This window comes from Bidens hawaiensis, unplaced genomic scaffold (genome assembly GCF_021521415.1).
Source record: "Bidens hawaiensis isolate Kalapana, Puna unplaced genomic scaffold, B.hawaiensis_p1.1 tig00019817_1, whole genome shotgun sequence".
NCBI lineage: Eukaryota > Viridiplantae > Streptophyta > Magnoliopsida > Asterales > Asteraceae > Bidens > Bidens hawaiensis.
The window spans coordinates 141404-161725 of NW_027493015.1; positions in this window are offsets into that span (position 1 = coordinate 141404).

Consider the following 20322-nt stretch of genomic DNA (forward strand, 5'->3'; position numbering starts at 1 on the left):
ATTTTTAAATTGGTTCCTTAGTTATGATTTGGGTTTTGTAAAACTAATACATAAAAATAGGCTTTTAGACATTTCTCAAATGAGACTAGAACCCACAACATTTTGGTTGAGAGTCATACCCTTTTACCACTAGACCAAGTTAGTTGTTATGTAAATGAGTTTAAACATTAAATATACATATAGTTTCTCAGAAAAATACATATAATTTAAAAAAAAAGATTGCAGGCCAAGCAGGTAGTTGGGCCTATGACCGTCGACCACTCTACCATATACCATGGCGGGTCTTGTATATAAGGCTCAGAAAACGTAGGTCAATTTTGAATAGTGGGGTTAAACTGTTGTAAGTCTAGCAACTGCTAGTAACCTCTGCTTCTAGAAGCAGTTTTTTGAGTTTAAGTGATCAGAATTTTAATTCTATTATAATCTAACGGCTTATATTAATTCAAAGTATGTTTTTCTGATTGGGAACAATATGCTATATAATATCTAAAAAATAACTTCACGACGGAATAACTTGGCCTATTCAAATGAAAATAAACACCTACTTTGTTCTTTTACTTATTTATACTATTATACTATATATTAAAGTAAACTTAGCTACCACCTTACATTTCAAAGAAATTTCATTTTTAGTCTTTTAACTTTTAAGTTATATTAAATTAGCTTCTTGAAAGTTTTAAAATGTTTTAATTTGATCCTAAACATTCTCTTTTACTAAATATTGTTTAATTTTGCTTCTAAAGTATTCATGGTTGAAGAGGTATGTACCCGCCTCAACACCGAGCAAGGCGGGTCAACCCACAAGATATAGACAAGAAGCTTGAAATCAAGACATTATGAAGGCACAAAGCCAAAACCTACGCGCATGGCGCATATCACATATGCTCATGCATCACATGCTCAGGCATCATATGCCCAGGCACCACACATGCTCAGGCATCATATGCCCAGGCACCACAGATGCCCAGGCATCACATGTGCTCACGCATATCACATGCGCGCGTGGCGCATCAGCGCGCGGCACATATCACATGCTCGTGCATATCACATCTGCGCATGAAACATCTGCGCGTGAGAATAAAGAGAAGACCTCGCGCATCCTCAGGATTGGCGCATATCACACATGCACATAATCAACCTCGTCCTTATCCAAATCAGGATTAGGGCAACCTTGATTGTGCACGTCAGACAACCTTCCAGAAGGTATCTTTTTAAGGAATAAGAATATGCTGATGTTGACAGCTGCCAATGAAAGGTGGACAACTCAGCAAAACCTATGTGCTACCACGTGATTATAACCAATGAGAAAGCACCAGGTGTCCCAGAGGACACGTGGCGCAGAGCAATTGGAGGAGGCCAACAAGGCTGAGCCCAATCAGTGAAAACCCTAGCACTATAAATACAGCATCAACTCCACAAGGAGAGACATTCAATCATATTCAATTACATTCAATCAGACAGTTACATCCAGTAACACAATCACACAGAGTATTCAGCTATTAAGCAATACTCTTCAGATTTCCTTACTCAGATATTATTATCTTCTCCCACAAATACTTATTCTCACACCGGAGGGTTACCCCAAAGAGGACCCCTCTGTCCCTTTCTGAGGGGTAAGTTGACGGTGCTGTTCATTTTGTAGGTGGAAGAACCCAGATCCAAGAGAAACCATCGGTGACATAGCATAATCACACCCGAAGAAAGTAGATCGTCTACCAGTGAGTCGATCCACGTTTCTTCATTGGCGCCATCCGTGGGACCCGGCAACAAGATCTCATCAGATCTCTATAAAAAACCAATTTTCACCATGGTTTCTGGCGTTCGTAACGTTGATCAAGTTCTGGAGGATATTGAACGTGAGGATGTTAATGAGGGACAACAGTTTCTGAGGGCGCCGCGTGATTCTACGCGCGCCACCAGTAACCGTCCTTTCATCACAACTCCTCATGGCCAGACTGAAACTCTTCCAGACGATCTTACGTTACAAAATCTTGCCGGCGTGAAACAAAAAGGACCAATGGGTCCAGAAGATGAAACACAAGACCCCAAAGAATGGCTCATAAACGAGCAACGACGTCTAATGGACAAGTACAATGAGATGGTCAAACACAAAAAGACAGCCGACTTAACACAAAGGCTAGCGTTTGACAAGCAAAACGTCCATGGAACAAAAAGGGCGCGCGCGCCGGAAGATGGTCATTCCATTCACACTGCACACACTGAGTTCAGTGATGAAGAAGTGCACAGCATGAGGAAGACGCGAGATACTCATGCAGGAGGCTCACAGCTCCGCGCGCCTGTGAACATGGCGCCTGGAGCCAGAGCCGATCTGGATCTGCACATGCCGTACAGCCCACCGGTTAGAGGGCAAGTGGACGTAACCACACCGTATAGACCAGCCATCTTGGTGAAACATTCAAAGTTCACTGAGCGCATCGCGAAGGCTCCCATCCAGCACAAAACCAAGATGCCAAGTGGTTTGGGTAAATATGACGGCACAACAGATCCAGACGATTTATTGCAAGGTTTTTACAACACGGGAAACCTAGAGAGCTGGACGATGCCAACATGGTGTCACATGTTTGCTCGCTGCCTCACGGGCGCGGCGCGTGTCTGGTTCGAGAGCTTGCCGACTGGGCAAATCGATGACTTCGAGGAACTACTGAAAAAGTTCCAAGCCCACTTCGTACAGCAGCGCAGACACACGCGCGACCCTGATGACATCATGCACTGCGTGCGCAGGAATGATGAAACGATTGAAGACTACATAACACGTTTCAATCAGGAGTCTCTGGCAATCGGAGGTATAACTGAGCAACTCCTGCGCGTGGCCTTTATACAAGGCGCGCGCAGTGATCAACTCCGCCGAGCTCTCGTAAGCAGAGATGGCATGCCCACCACGTGGGCCAAGTTAATGGAAGCATCGCGAGTTTTCGCGAGAAATGAAAAACAAATTGCCCAAGATAGGGCAAGAGAAAGAGCGCATCAAGCTGAGTCACCGCGTAGCAAAGAAAAAAGGGGCAAACAGAACTCTGTATGGTCCAGGTTGCAACCAACCAGTTTTTCTTCCACAGAAAAGCAGGCGCAACCAAGCTCACCCCAGCCCCAAAAAGACGTTCGTAATCGCGGGGAGGGTGACAGGAGGGAGGGCGGCAGAGATCCTAGCAGACCTCTGCCAAGAATATGGACTCCCCTCACTAAAACGCCTTCACAGGTGTTAAGCACTGAGAATGTCCAATTCAAAAGCCCCAAGCCACTACACTACAAGGGACCATCAGACAGTGGCAAGTACTGTGAATTTCACAAGTCCACAGGGCACAACACTGATGCATGCCACCACTTGAAGGATGCAATTGAAAAGGACGTGAAATCAGGCAAGCTGGCTCACCTGGTAAAAAACTCAAGACCAGAAAATGAACAACCAGAAGGAGCCTCTGCCAGCAAAAAGTACAAAAGAATCTGTGTAGCAGAGGGAGGAAGGCAAGGGCAAACATCAAGAAAAAGAAGCGCGCAAATCCAAGGAGATTGGCGCGAGCAACAAGTAATCTTCCCAAGAATCAGGGGAGGCCCTTCAATTAGCAGTCCTCTGGTCATCACTACACACATTGCTCATTACGAAGTGTCAAAAGTCCTGTTGGACACTGGCAGCGAGTCAGACATCATGTATGAGCAATGTTTCAGGAAACTGGATCCGGCAGACCAAGCAAGGCTTGAAATTGTGAATGCACCAATCTCTGGTGTTTCAAATGAAATCATTCATCCCCTAGGTCAAATACAATTTGAGCTAACTATGGGGGATGAGAAACACAAGCGAGCCGAAGTTGTCAACTTCTTGGTCTTGCCCACCACCTCTTGCCACAATATGATCTTGGGTAGGGAAACGATTGCCCAATTCAACGCCATACCGTCGCCAGCGCACGGCGCATTGGGGTTCCCAACACCAACAGGTGTAACTTTTGTATACAGAGATCATTTGTGTGCAGTGACAAGTACTCCGCGGGAAGGGAGAATGAAACTTCCAATGGCAGACAACGCGCCAGAGGAATGGATTCTCAACCCGAAATTCCCGGAGCAAAAAATCACAATTGGCGCTACGATATCAGACGACACGAGGTTGAGAATGAAAAGGTTGCTCACAGCATATATGTCGGTCTTCGCGTGGCAACACTCTGATATGACTGGGGTTCCGCGAGACCTGGCGCAACATTCTCTCAACACGTTCAAGTCTGTAGAGCCAATTGCTCAAAAGAAGAGAGTCATGGGGGATGAGAAGGCGAGGGCCATGAATGAGCAAGTTGAGGATCTATTGCGCGCAAACATCATCCGCCCGATACGATACCAGACATGGGTAGCCAATCCTATGATGGTAAAGAAAAGTAACGGGTCGTGGAGGATGTGCATTGACTTCAAAGACCTCAACAAAGCATGCCCAAAAGATTGTTACCCCCTCCCAAACATCGACGCAAAGGTGGACTCCGTGGCGCCATTCAAACTCAAATGTTTCCTGGATGCCTACAAGGGCTATCACCAGATTCAAATGGCACCACAAGACGAGGACAAGACCGCATTCAGAACCGACAAGGGTGTTTTTTGTTACACAAAAATGCCCTTTGGTTTGAAAAATGCGGGAGCCACCTACCAAAGACTTATGGATTCTGTTTTCAGCGAGCAGATTGGAAGAAACCTAGAAGTCTATGTGGATGATTTGGTGATCAAGAGCAGGGAGGAGAAACAAATGCTCAAAGACATCGAAGAAACCCTTGGGCGCCTAAAGGAGGTTAACATGAAGCTCAATCCGAGCAAATGCACTTTCGGCGTACTAGAGGGAAAATTTCTAGGTGTAATGGTCACCAAGGATGGTTTCAAGGTGAACCCTGAGAAGGTGGAGGCCATCCTTGGTATGCCCTCGCATCCACCATGAAAGAGGTACAGAAGCTGAATGGTAGATTGGTCTCAATCAACAGGTTCCTAGCGAACCATGCAAGCAAATCTACCCCATTTGTCAACACATTGAGGAATTGCTTAAAGAAAAGCCAATTCAAATGGACTCCTGAGGCCGAGCAAGCTTTCAGGGAGATAAAAGAATGTTTGATAAATCTGTCCGCGCTCACAGCTCCACTTCCTGGTGAAACTTTGACATTATACCTATCAGCAGGAGAGCACGCCATTGGCGCAGTATTATTGGTGGATCGCAAGGGAATCCAAACGCCAATATACTATGTGAGTCGGGTCCTGACAGATCCTGAGACGCGCTACTCCATCATGGAAAAGTTAGTTTTATCACTAACACACGCGTCGCGCAAGCTTCATAGATATTTCAATGGTCATCCCATTGAAGTTCTGACTGGTTACAACATCCAGCAAGTTTTGCGGCGCCCCGCGCTCTCGGGAAGACTGACAAAGTGGGCGCTGGAATTAGGCGAGCACACGATCGCCTATAAGCCCCGTCCAGCAATAAAGGGACAAGTCTTGGCTGATTTCATTGCCGAGGTCCCCGAAGGAAGAGTTGAAGAGGCGCAGCGCGAGGTAGACCCTCCGCGAGCCAATGATGAAGAAAATGTTTGGAGATTGTTCACTGACGGAGCTTCAAACAACGAGGGGTCCGGCGCAGGTCTCAAACTGGTGGATTTAGAGAATCATGAATATACTTATGCCATCAGGTTGGACTTCAAGAGCACCAACAATGAGGCTGAGTATGAAGCCCTGCTGGCAGGGCTGCGCATCGCGCACAAATTCGGAGTTAAAAAGCTAGAGGCCCATGTTGATTCATACTTGGTAGCAGCACAGGTCAATGGCCTTTATGATGCCAAGGAGAACACCATGCCTCTATATCTAGAGCAGGCGAAAAAGCTCATCGAGCAATTTGACTGCTTCAGAATCATTCATATTCCGCGCAGTGAAAACAAATCTGCAGACGCGCTGAGTAAAATGGCATCAACCAGTTTTGATCACTTTGGCAAAGATGTCAGGGTAGAAGTAATGAGCAACCCGTCGGTGGTGGCGAAGTCTGTCCTTGTAACTCATACAACCCCTTCATCATGGATAACTCCAATAATGGAATTCTTGAAGGAGGGAAAGGTACCAGATGATCGCGCACAGGCGAGGAAGATAAGACACAAGTCGCAGAACTATGAACTCCTTGATGGTACATTATATCGACGCTCTTATCTTGGGCCGCTCATGAAATGCCTAGATGCTGAGGAAGCAAGTTATGTGATCAGAGAGATACACGAAGGAATCTGTGGAATACATGCTGGCCCGCGCATGGTGGTTGCCAAGGCAATGAGCGCAGGTTACTATTGGCCAGGCATGTACTTGGACGCTCTAAAAGAGATCCAAAAATGCAAAGCATGTCAGAGCTATGCGCCAAACACCATGCGGCCAAAGAACAACTTGATTCCAGTGACCTCTGCATGGCCTTTCCACAAATGGGCAATCGACATTGTGGGTCCCCTTCCGCAAGCGCAAGGGCGGGTAAAATTTTTGGTAGTGACAGTAGACTATTTCACAAAATGGGTTGAAGCCAAGCCACTAGCAAAAATCACAGCCGAAGCGATGAAGAAGTTTATATGGAGCCACATCATATGCCGTTTTGGCTTGCCCATGGAAATTGTGAGCGATAATGGCAAGCAATTCACTGACAAGAAGATATCCGGCTGGCTCAAGGAATTGCGCATCAACCAAATTTTCACTTCAGTTTATCACCCTCAGGGGAATGGCCAAGTGGAACGCGCTAACCAAAGCTTGCTGAATGGGCTGAAGAGAAGGTTAGAGGGAGAATCCCATTCTAGGGTCGAAGAGCTACCTAATGTCCTGTGGGCACACAGGACATTAAGCAAAACTAGCAATGGCGAATCCCCGTTCAGCCTAACCTATGGAACAGAGGCAATGATCCCAGCAGAAATTGGATGCCCATCCCATAGAGTGCTCATGATGAGCAAGATTGATAACGAGCGCGAAAGAAGGTTGGATCTCAACTTACTTGAAGGGCGCAGAGAGGCGGCTATCATCAATGAGGCCAAATACAAGAAAAAACTGGAAAAATATTACAACCAGCGTGTGAAAGAATGCCACTTTAAGAAAAATGATTTTGTCCTTCGCAACAATGAGGCTAGCCGCGCGATACCCCCGGGAAAAATGTCCCCCAATTGGGAGGGACCTTATCAAATCTCAGAAGAATTGGGGAAAGGCGCATATGCTTTAAAAGATTTGAATGGAAAGAAGATCCCGCGCGCATGGAACGCGGCACAGCTTAGAAAATGTTTCATGTAAATGTCAAGTTTGTAATCAAGGATTTTTAAGCCATTATGAATAATGATACGCGCTATCTTCTCTTAATGTGGATTCTATTACCTTTTGCATACATGTTTCACACTTCCCTTTATTAGTTTTGAGCAATATGACAACATTGTATTGACATCAAAACGAAATAAAAACGAAGTAAAACATACATGCGCGAGCTTCAAGCTCAAACGCGTTAAGGAGTCTTAACTCTAAAGGGTCAGGGCCTTAGCCCAATTCTATTACCTTTTGCATACATGTTTCACACTTCCCTTTATTAATTTTGAGCAATATGATAACATTGTATTGACATCAAAACGAAATAAAACGAGGTAAAACATACATGCGCGAGCTTCAAGCTCAAACGCGTTAACGAGTCTTAACTCTAAAACGTCAGGGCCTTAGCCCAATAATGTGAGCCTTAGCTCAAATCACTCACAACATCCATCCTACATACTGCGCAGCCTAACCATAAAACACCTAAACACAACTAAGGCAAAGAAAATGCCAAAACATAGTTGTTAAGGTCTCAGGTTGGGGTCGCGCATGAAATTGTAGTGGATATCTGAGTAACACATTGACACGTAAAGGCTAAAAAACTCATAATTCCATAAATGCGCGATAACGTCGCGCAAAAGAGGAATAATGAAAACGCCAAGACACGTGTCAACATAATCAAGATATGCCAAAATCACTTACAATATGACAAGGGTTAAGTATAATAAATTCCTTACAACCTTGTTCTTATTCCAACGTGCAAGCATATCTTATATTCAACATGCAATATAAAGAGATGAATGGCGAATGCGCAAGATGCGAAGAAGGGAAAAACAAAATTTCATTCCAAAGCATTGAAATTTACAAGTTTACAAGATGAGATACAAACTACAAATAAAAATAAAAAACATGAAGGGCTTCTCAAGTCTCCACGTTGACATCAGCCTCTTCATCATCCTCATCATCGCCCTCAGCATCTGGCGCAGCCTGCTCCTCATCATCTCCAAACTGACCATAGTCAAGTTGTTCATCTTGAATGGAGTCTTCTAGCACAACAGTGTCAGGAGCGGATCCTTTGGCCACACCAGAGCCGCTAGCAACGCCAGCATTCCCCGCGCCATCATCGCCGCCACCAGCCCCTTCGCACTCGTCAAGTAATTTCTTTAGCGCGGCGAGATCGGGCTGGTCAGCAAGCGCGGATATCTGCAAATCATATGGAAAAATATGAGTACAAAAGACTCGGAAAATAAGTCAAGATAATCTCATTAAGGATAAAATACCTGCGCAAGGATGGGAATGGGAGTATTCATATACTTCTCCCCCATCGCGGCCATGTCCGCGCAGGCAACGTCGCTCTGATAAGGGTACTCGGATGGGTTCTTCTTCAACATGCCATATTCATAACCATCCGTGAACCCTTCAGCTCGGCCCACCAAGCGCGCGGCAGCGTTGCAATCCATCACCAGGGCCTGAAACTCGTCTGAGTATTTCATCGCGTAAGCGCAACGAGTCATGCCCTGTGAGATCAGCCATTGGCGATCCTGCGCGAGGCCAGCAACAGACGTCTCGAGGGCAGGAACCTGAGAGTTTAATAACTCAACAGTTTCCTTAGTCTTTTTTAGCTCCTCTTTGTCGGACGCTGCTGCCGCCAAGGCTTCTTCCTTTTCCGCCCGCGCAGAATCAAGTGCTTCCTGGCTAGACGCTGCCATCGCCAAGGCTTCATCCTTCTCAGCCTGCGCGGACGCCAGTTCCTTCTTCAGGCGCGCAACCTCACTCTCCAGTGATGATTTTTCAGTGATAGACTGGACAAGAGCTTGGTCACGCGCCTCCGCCTCCAGCTCCAAGTCGCGCGCTCTGCGCGCGTACTTGGCCGCGTCCGCCTCCGCCGCCTGCAGCTTCTCCCGCGCAGCCTGAAGCTCATGACCGCGCTTCACGAAGGCGCTGTTGGCACTTGCTCTGTTCTCACTGAGCTCTGCTTGGAGCTTCTCAGCTCTCTCGCGAGCATCAGAAAGATGTCAAGCAGACACCTTAGCCTTTTGCTTGGCTTCCGCAAGAGCATCACGTACTTTTACGTAATCATTGCGAAGCTCTTGGGAGGCAGCAAAGAAAGCCGACCCAGCAAACATATGATCGTTGAGCAAGTCGTCGCGAGCGCGGTCCTCCTGGAACCTCCTTTCAGATGGAGGCACAGCATGAGCCCAGAATTCCGCACACACACCCATGGACTGAAATGTGCTGTCTTCAGTTATATTCCATCTCGGGCGGTAAAAGTGATCGGCTTCCTGCAAAAGCAAAGTAATTATCTAAGTTATCAAAACACTAAGATGGAAGTCCGCGCAGCGGAACAAAAAATAATCTATACCTGCGGGGATGAAGCAGAAAAGTCAGCGCCAGCCCCACGAGAAGGCTCCGCCGCGAAACCTCGTGGCGCTGCAGGGCTGGCGCGGGCGCCAGCGGAGTCTTCAACTTCAAACTCCTCATCCTCCTCTGAAATAGGCCTCTTCTCCTGCGACCTAGAATCAAAATCGGTCTCGCAAGGAGGGCTGTGCGCAGCAGAAGGTGAGGGAGGTCTCGACGCCGCCAGGTCGGCGCGCAAAACGGCCTCCTGCTCCTTAGTAATCCCGATGAGGGGAGATTCATCGCTTGCAGGAGCAGGAGCAGAGCCAACGGCGCTGGCACCGGCGCCATGAGTGCCGCCAGCAGCTTGTACACTAGCTACGGCTTCTATGAAAAAATCAACAACAAGAAATGGTTCATGACTTGATCTAAAAGAAAGTCAGAAAATAAGAGCGCAATACGTACCTTGTCGCAACTCCGTTCGCGAAGCAAACATCGCCATGAAGTCCATTCTACCCTTCTTTGAGGGTAAAACAGGGGACTTCGAAGCGACCTCCGGCGCAGCCTCGGCATCTTGTTACGCTGTCGCCGGCTCTACAAAAATTTGAGTGAGCAAAGATTCATTAGTAATTCTATCAGAATCGCGCTCATAGAGACATAAAGGATAAGCAAAGTATACCTGTCGAGGGTGCAACACCGCTTCCCTTTTCCGCCGCGCGAAGGGAGGAGGTAGTGGCACCATACCTCAGGTGGACAGGAGGTCTGCCCACTTTTTGAGGCAGGGAAGACAAGGAAACCTTGGTGGTAAACTCCTGGGTTTTCCCAAATCCCCCCGCCTGAGTAGGAGGATCCTGAACAACAGGGGCAACATCTTTCTTCTGTTTCTTACTGGCCCCTGCGCCAGTTTTCCCCTTAGCTTTACGCTTTAGTTGGGGCGCCTCCTCCTCCTCCTCCTCTTCCGCGAGCTCCAGCTCGTAGTTTTCGAGCGCATCTACAATACACGCAACATAAGTGTTAGCAAAATTTGGTATTATAAAGGAAAATGCGTAAGTACAAAGGCTAACCAGGCGCATCGCTGTCGAAGATAAATCCCAGATCAACAGGGATGAACATGTCATCGAAGCGATCGGGGAAACCAACCTCCCCAGAGCCGAGCGCGACGGAGCCACCCTCCATATGCTCATCCTATGCGGCGTGGATATACTCCTTGGTGACTGCACAAAACAAGTCAAATTATATCAGCAAAACGAATTATATTCGCGCAGAAGTAAGCAATGAGATTAACTTACACAAGCCGTCAACTTGGATAACGGGCTCGGTCGCGCTGTCCGCCCACCGCCTGCTCATACCAACCCCCACCAGCGCCTCCTCACAAATGTTCTTGGCGGGGGATGGTTCAGCGGTCAACTTATTAACCCAGGCGCCAGTTGGGTTCTTGAGGACACCCACATCCGCAGGCGCAGAAGAGATCTCGCGCATGGTCATGCGGATGGGGATCACACCAGCCCTGATGTAAAAAAACCTCTCAGACCAGTCATGAAGGCTCTTGAATGACACAGTGGAGCACTTCACCTTCTGACTGCGAGGAATAAAAGAGAACCAAGAGTCTTGGATCTTGGGCTTGTAAAAAAACTGAAAGCGCCGAGGGGTGGGCTCCTCGCGCTGATATTTGCACATGAACTCAAAATGAGTCATGCGCACAAGTCCAAACGGATGGACTTGGGATATATGAATCCCATAGAACCTAAGCAGCGCACCCACAAACCTTGTCATCGGGAGACGAAGGTTGCAGTGGGTGAAAAAATGGCAATACAATGATATGTAGCCGGTAGGCGGGTCCGCCGCCGTTTGCCCGGCAACAGGCAACATGCAGCCAAACAGAGGGGGAAAACCCTGAGAGGCGATGAGGCTGTCAAGATCGGCCTGCCTCAGTTTGCAGGGGATTTCATTCCACCTCTTCACGGCCTTGGTCCTCCCTACCTCCTCCGATGAGCCCTCAGCAGCCTTCTTCCCCTTGCCGGTCTTCTTCAATGTAGACATTACTAACGATTTTCTACGGCAATGGATGGGGGAGATTGTGTTGTCTGAACTATCAGACATACAATTGTAAAATCGAACAGGGGAAACTTCTGAAGAACAGATAGCTGGAAGCAGAACAAAGATAATCGGAATACAAGGAAAGAAAGAAAAGAGCTCTGAATAATAAACAACAAGATGAAGGATAAAAAACTCTAAGGGCTGGCTTTTATAGGCCCAGGAGAGGGAAATATTGGTGCTTCACGCGCCCCCACTCGCAGGTGTAAGCCAACGGGAGCGCAACACGTGTACATGACACTGTGTGAGGGGACACGAAAAGAAACACTACAGCTGTTGCCAGAATTCACGCGCCACCACTCGCAGGAACGGACCAACGCGAGCGCGACACGTGTCCCTGACAGCATGTGAGGGGACACGAAAGGCAACTGTAGCACCTCGAGCACACGAAAGGTCTGACACGTCTCCATCACTGGCCCACGTCAGCAACAACCAACCACGTACAGGGACGATTCGCTTGCAACCAAAAGGATAGAATTTCGCGCAACGATGAATAACAAGAAGAAAAAGACAAACCAATACTAAAAGAGCAAACTGTTAAGTCTAATATCTATCTTGCCTCGCTCGCGCGAGACAAGACACACATTAGACTGGGGGGGCTTGAAGAGGTATGTACCCGCCTCAACACCGAGCAAGGCGGGTCAACCCACAAGATATAGACAAGAAGCTTGAAATCAAGACATTATGAAGGCATAAAGCCAAAACCTACGCGCATGGCGCATATCACATATGCTCATGCATCACATGCTCAGGCATCATATGCCCAGGCACCACACATGCTCAGGCATCATATGCCCAGGCACCACAGATGCCCAGGCATCACATGTGCTCACGCATATCACATACGCGCGTGGCGCATCAGCGCGCGGCGCATATCACATGCTCGTGCATATCACATCTGCGCATGAAACATCTGCGCGTGAGAATAAAGAGAAGACCTCGCGCATCCTCAGGATTGGCGCATATCACACATGCACATAATCAACCTCGTCCTTATCCAAATCAGGATTAGGGCAACCTTGATTGTGCACGTCAGACAACCTTCCAGAAGGTATCTTTTTAAGGAATAAGAATATGCTGATGTTGACAGCTGCCAATGAAAGGTGGACAACTCAGCAAAACCTATGTGCTACCACGTGATTATAACCAATGAGAAAGCACCAGATGTCCCAGAGGACACGTGGCGCAGAGCAATTGGAGGAGGCCAACAAGGCTGAGCCCAATCAGTGAAAACCCTAGCACTATAAATACAGCATCAACTCCACAAGGAGAGACATTCAATCATATTCAATTACATTCAATCAGACAGTTACATCCAGTAACACAATCACACAGAGTATTCAGCTATTAAGCAATACTCTTCAGATTTCCTTACTCAGATATTATTATCTTCTCCCACAAATACTTATTCTCACACCGGAGGGTTACCCCAAAGAGGACCCCTCTGTCCCTTTCTGAGGGGTAAGTTGACGGTGCTGTTCATTTTGTAGGTGGAAGAACCCAGATCCAAGAGAAACCATCAGTGAAATAGCATAATCACACCCGAGGAAAGTAGATCGTCTACCAGTGAGTCGATCCACGTTTCTTCAATGGTTTTAATGTGTTCCCTATTTTGTTATTATATATATATATATAAGTTATCTATCTGTTTTAATGACCACCATTGGAAGTTCTTTTAGATACTTTAGTATGTCATTACAACTAGGGGTGTGCTTTTTAAGTGTATCCGAATAAGGATCCCGGACCGAAACGGCCCGAGACCCGAATATCCTAATCCGAGTTCACCCGAACCGATTAAACTCCTAACTCGAACCCGAGATAAAATATTCGGGTCGGTATTTGGGTTGAAATACCCAAATTCGGGTTGACCCGAATAACCCGAAGTATGATACATCGATGTATATCCCAAAATTCGGGTCTAGGAGTGCGGAATCCTCCTAGACTCGTTTTATGGTGTTAGAGACGAAGAACACGAATAAACACAAACATACACACGAATGGGATAACACAGATCAGCAGATCGCTTTATATAATAATCATAACGCATTACATACCGAACGAGAAAACAAATTACGGCCGACCCGAGGTGAGCTCTACCTCGGGTCTGCCCACGCGACTCTCACTTTCTGTTTTTCTCTATGCAACTAAACAACTGAACTGCTAACTGGAAACCCTAAACATGACACACATATAAATAGATAACGACTTCGCGGGCTTGGGATTGGGCCTCTAGGCGAATTTGTCCTAACTTCGCCACTGGCGAAGTTGTTCTAACTTCGCCTATGGTGAATTTGTTCTAACTTCACCACTTTGCCCCAGCTGGTCAGAATTGCATAGCAACGGTCACAAAATGCACCAACAAGATGTTATAACTCGGTTTAAAAGCTACGTGGGTTTGATAAGACCCAAGACCCGTTTATTTTTTTTACTATAAAATTGGTTTTTTAATTATAAATAATATATATCTTTTTTTTAAATAATCATATATTAATTTTTAGTATATTCCTAGGATTTTTAAATCATATATTTGGTGAGATTGATTTTTAATTTAATGAAATGTTATAACCCGTTTAAGAAATATATGGGTTTGATAAGACCCATACCCGTGAATTCGGGTCAAATGAATGAGAAGCTTCCATTTAAAAATCAAGCTAATCTGGACTCCAAAAAAAGGGGGAGCGACAACATCGTGACACATAGGATTTTTATGTTTTTATTTATATATATATTATAGATATGAATTACAATGATATAATAGTATTCTCCTATATTGAGGAGAATAGCAAACATAAAGAATTATAGATATGTTAATACAGTGCATGATTATTAGATCTAATAATGTTAATTTTAAAATGTAAGGAAATCACAAACATAAATGTGAAATTTAGAAAATTTAAACTAACTTAGTGTTCAAACAAAACTTATATTAGCAAGCTAAAATAAGTGAAAATGAAGACAACTAGTACATAATATATAATCAAACAAACATATTAAATAAAAAATGGGATTTAAAATTTCAAATAAATTAGCATATATTCAATAAATAGAATACGAAATGTACACAATATACAATGCAACATGTCTTTCTTATAATTGATGCTAGGAAAATTCCCGGCGCGTTGCGCCGGGTTGATGTTATTGACAGTCGTACTCGTACAACTTATCAAATCATGCAGTGTGTCTGTAAGTCGAGGTGACTTCAGTCGGTATCGGCTTACGAATCCAGTAATAAACTACCCCCAAAAAAACTTTGTTAACGCAAAAATACAACAAATTAACAAAGCAAAACACGCGTTGCGGTTACGAACCGGTAACACTTCGGTTGATATGTGGTTACGCCGCAAAAAATAAAGCCAACCATAAATTTGTCCACACCCAAATACAACAATTAAACATAAATAAAATATAAAAAAATGTGGTGAAATATAAACACGCGCGTTATAGTTGTAAATTGATACGAATTCGTTGATTATGGAATCGAGGGATAAAAAAAGTTATAAAAAACCGCCATGGCATTTGCGAACTAACGTGAATAGTCAGAATCGATGTTGTCGGAACTAAATTGTACACAGAAAACCATGCAATGTGGTGGTGAACCGATACGAATTTGGTTTGTATTAGGTTACGGCACTGAAACTAAAGCAATAAGTTAATTCGTCCACACTCAAAATACAACAAATTGACATATTTACATAAAAAAGATCGTGTCGACAACCAAAAATATACGCGCGTTGTGGTCGTGACCTAACGCAAATTCTTCCAGAATTGATGGACTAAAAAACTCGCAGGGAAAACAACCTTAAGTGGCGATCTGATACGAATTTGACCGGATTCATTTGACGGTATCAACAGTTATTTTATGACAGCGAATCGAAACGAATTTAAAAACGAAGAACCAATTAAATGCAAATTAAAAGGCCGACCAAGCATGTAAGATCACATGGACCAATCACATTGTTGCATCATCATCATCATCATCATCTATTCATGTTTTTGATGCAATCCATATAACTTAAATTGCTAGTATGTTTGCTTAGGCTGGTGAAAACACATGAGGGTCAAAAGAGTATTATTGTTATATATAAAATAAAGGACTAAAATTGACATATGAAACATATAGTTTAGCTTTAGGTTTACAATTATATATAGTATAATTGGTAGTTCTTGTTAATTATTGTAAAAGGTAAATATTAAAGTACATATGTATCTTCATGTAATTATGCTACACAAACATCGAAACGTACACAATATATAATGCAACATGTCTTTCTTATAATTAATATTGGTAGTTCTTAGGTTGAGGAGTGTGGGGGGTTTTAATGGGGGCTTTAGTGGGGGCTCCAACCAATAATATTATGACGTGTGGCAGAGAGAGAAACTGGATAAGGGGGTTGTTGGAGCCCCCGTTGGAGCCCTGGACCCTGGTGTGGAGGGGCTCCAGCAGGGGCTCCAGCGAAATTTTTTTTTTATTTTTTATAAATAAATTCAAACAACGACATTTTTTTTGTGTTAGTTTTGAGAGGATTTTAGGAGGAAAGGTGTATAATTATGAAATGAAGTATATTTTATAAAGGTATATATTTATAGTTTAAGAAAATATTTTTTTTTTAATTTAATATGAGCTCAACGGCTCTTTTCCGTAAACCTATATGGAAAATATATATTTTTTTTTGTTTTTTTCGGCTCCCAACGGTCCAAAATACCTCAAAAGGTGTGCTCCTCTCTCTCTTCTCCCGCTAACCAGCTCACGCCTGCATTGTTTTTCGCGTTAGCGCCCCGTTAGCGCCCCGGTGGTGTGGTGTTAGCGCCTGGGGGCGCGAGCGAAGAGGCTCTAGCGCCCCCGTTGAAGCCCCACACCCCTCAGCCTTACTAATTATTGTAAAAGGTAAATATTAAAGTACATATATATCTTCATGTAATTATGCTACACAAAATCGAAATGTACACAATATACAATGCAACATGTTTTTCTTATAATTGATAATGGTACTTCTTACTAATTATTGTAAAAGGTAAATATTTAAGTACATAAATATCTTCATGTAATTAGGCTACACAACATCGTTAATAGGACTTCAGCCTCCAGGTGACCCATTATTCTCGGCAGTGGCGAAGCTTGGGCTTTGTTATGGCGGTGATCGAACTCATGGACCTAAAAATAGACGGCAGATGGCTGTGGCTGTGGCCTGTGGTGGTCTCCGGTCCGGTAGGAACAGCCGAACATGCATGTTACATGGACGCAAGTGAGTTTTATAAAAATCCAAACTCTAATAAGTAATCAATTTGCGCTCTTTTTTATGTTTTGTTTAAATAAGTTCTTATTTTTACAAATAGCCACCTCAATTTTGAGTTTCTTAAAAACAAAGGTTTCTACTATATTTGTAACTTTTGTTTATTAAAACTACGAGGATTTATAAAAAAACAAACGATGGGGGTATTATATTTAAAAAAAATCAGTGGTGACCGGTAGCATTTTGGAAAAACACATCGGTGGTGACCGCGCTTAATACCTATAAAATTTTTGAGGAAAATCGCAAAATTTACCCTACTAACGGAGAAAACGGCAGTGACCGGGGCCACCCCGGGTATCCAAAGAGCTTCGTCCCTGATCCCCGGCCGCCCAGAAAAGTGTGCCATTTGGCATCTGCTTCTAGTGCTCCTACCCATGCTGGCCTACTTTTATCATAACATAGACGTAATGTTAGCAAGTTGTGACAAATCCAGAAAAACACTCTTGACTTCAATAAAACACACATATGGGAGTCAAATCAAACATGAAGGCGAAAGACATTGCCAAGCAAAGTCATTTGCTAAGATGCGGTGGTCGTAATTTCTTTATTATGTAAACATTAGTTACGCCTAAAAAGAAAAGACCTAAAAGATTCATAATAATGCGAGAGCCGAGAGAAAAGGTGAGTATCTTAGAAGAAGAATTTACAAAGCAGCTCGACGACCTTTATGATTTTTGAATTCCTCAATTATGGACTCCGAATCAAATGTTTCATCAATTTCTTTTTCTATATAAACCACCAAAATATTCGCGAGATACTCATATGACATCTTATTGCAATGGCGATTCTTGAATATTTTCATTGCTGAATCACAATGATTCACTTCATTAGCATTTGACTGTGGTTGTGGAGCTTCCAAATCACCATGATTTTCTTGTTGATTTACTTGGTTAAGATCCACATCATTGGTATCTGATTGTGGTTGTTGTGGAGCTTCAGAATTAACCGGCTCACTAGTTGAAGCTCTGTGACGTTTAGTCGTTTGTTCATCATCCGTTTTTTTTTTTTGAAAAAAGAATAAATAGTATCTTGCTTTTTCATTATTTGCCTAATTAAGAATATTTAATAGGGTGACTTAAAGTAAAGTTTCACCGTACAATATCAATTACAAGCTTAGTTGATCAATTTTCACAAATCCCTAATTCCACAATTAAAAGCCCTAATTTTATAATCCTTGAACATTAATCAATATAAATGCAATAAAATGTTTAACAACACAAAGATAAACTATTACCTTGCTGGCAGGGCTGAGCAACGGGCGGTGGACGACAGATGGTTGTGGCTGTGGCCTGTGGTGGTCTCCAGTCCGGTAGGAACAGCCGAACATGCATGTTACATGGGCGCAAGTGAGTTTTATAAAAATTCAAACTCTAATCAGTAATCAATTTGCGCTCTTTTTTTATGTTTTGTTTAAATAAGTCCTTATTTTTACAAATAGCCACCTCGATTTTGAGTTTGTTAAAAACAAAGGTTTCTACTATATTTTGTAACTTTTGTTTATAAAAACTACAAGGATTTATTAAAAAAACAAATGATGGGGGTATTATATTTAAAAAAAATCAGTGGTGACCGGTAGCATTTTGGAAAAATACATCGGGGGTGACTGCGCTTAATACCTATAAAACTTTTTGAGGAAAATCGCAAAATTTACCATACTAATGGAGAAAACGGCAGTGACCGGGGCCACCCCGGGTATCCAAAGAGCTTCGTCCCTGATCCCCGGCCGCCCAGAAAAGTGTGCCATTTGGCATCTGCTTCTAGTGCTCCTACCCATGCTGGCCTACTTTTATCAATAACATAGACGAAATGTGAGCAAGTTGAGACTAATCCAGAAAAACACTCTTGACATCAATAAAACACACATATGGGAGTCAAATCAAACATGAAGGCGAAAAACATTGCCAAGCAAAGTCATTTGCTAAGATGCGCTGGTCGTAATTTCTTTATTATGTAAACATTAGTTACGCCTAAAAAGAAAAGACCTAAAAGATTCATAATAATGCGAGAGCCGAGAGAAAAGGTGAGTATCTTAGAAGAAGAATTTACAAAGCAGCTCGACGACCTTTATGATTTTTGAATTCCTCAATTATGGACTCCGAATCAAATGTTTCATCAATTTCTTTTTCTATGTAAACCACCAAGATATTCGCAAGATACTCTTATGACATCTTATTGCACTGGCGATTCTTGAATATTTTCATTGCTGAATCACAATGATTCACTTCATTAGCATTTGAGTGTGGTTGTGGAGCTTCCAAATCACCATGATTTTCTTGTTGATTTACTTGGTTAAGATCCACATCATTGGTATCTGATTGTGGTTGTTGTGGAGCTTCAGAATTAACCGGCTCACTGGTTGAAGCTCTGTGACGTTTAGTCGTTTGTTCATCATCTGTTTTTTTTTTGAAAAAAGAATAAATAATATCTTGCTTTTTTATTATTTGCCTAATTAAGAATATTTAATAGGGTGACTTAAAGTAAAGTTTCACCATACAATATCAATTACAAGCTTAGTTGATCAATTTTCACAAATCCCCAATTCCACAATTACAAGTCCTAATTTTATAATCCTTGAACATTAATCAATATAAATGCAATAAAATGTTTAACAACAACACAAAGATAAACTATTACCTTGCTGGCAGGGCGGAGCAACGGACGGTGGACGGCAGATGGCTGTGGCTGTGGCCTGTGGTGGTCTCCAGTCCGGTAGGAACAGCCGAACATGCGTGTTACATGGGCGCAAGTGATTTTTATAAAAATCCAAACTCTAATAAGTAATCAATTGGTGCTCTTTTTTATGTTTTGTTTAAATAAGTTCTTATTTTTACAAATAGCCACCTCGATTTTGAGTTTGTTAAAAACAAAGGTTTCTCCTATATTTTGTAACTTTTGTTTATAAAAACTACGAGGATTTATAAAAAAAACAAACGATGGGGATATTATATTTTAGCTTTTTAAATTTTTTCGTTTTTTATTTATATTTCGAGTTATGATTTTTTTTAATTTACTTTTAAGGAGTTTTTTGTGTTGTCACAAATCATTCTTACACTTCTCATTTTTGTCTCCCTTCATATTTTAACTTTACCCTTGGAACGACTACTAATACTCTAATGAGTCTTTTTATGACTATTCATTTTGATTTTGATGTTTCAGTCATGACTCGTTCAAGAACGTTAGGGTTGTTCAAAAAGTTCGTAGCTCACGGCCGGCTCGAAAAAAGCTCGAATCAAAACGAGCCGGCTCGGCTAGTTAGTTGGCTCATTGGCGCAATTAGATTAAACCCTAAATATAATAATAGGAAAAAATAAAAATAATACAT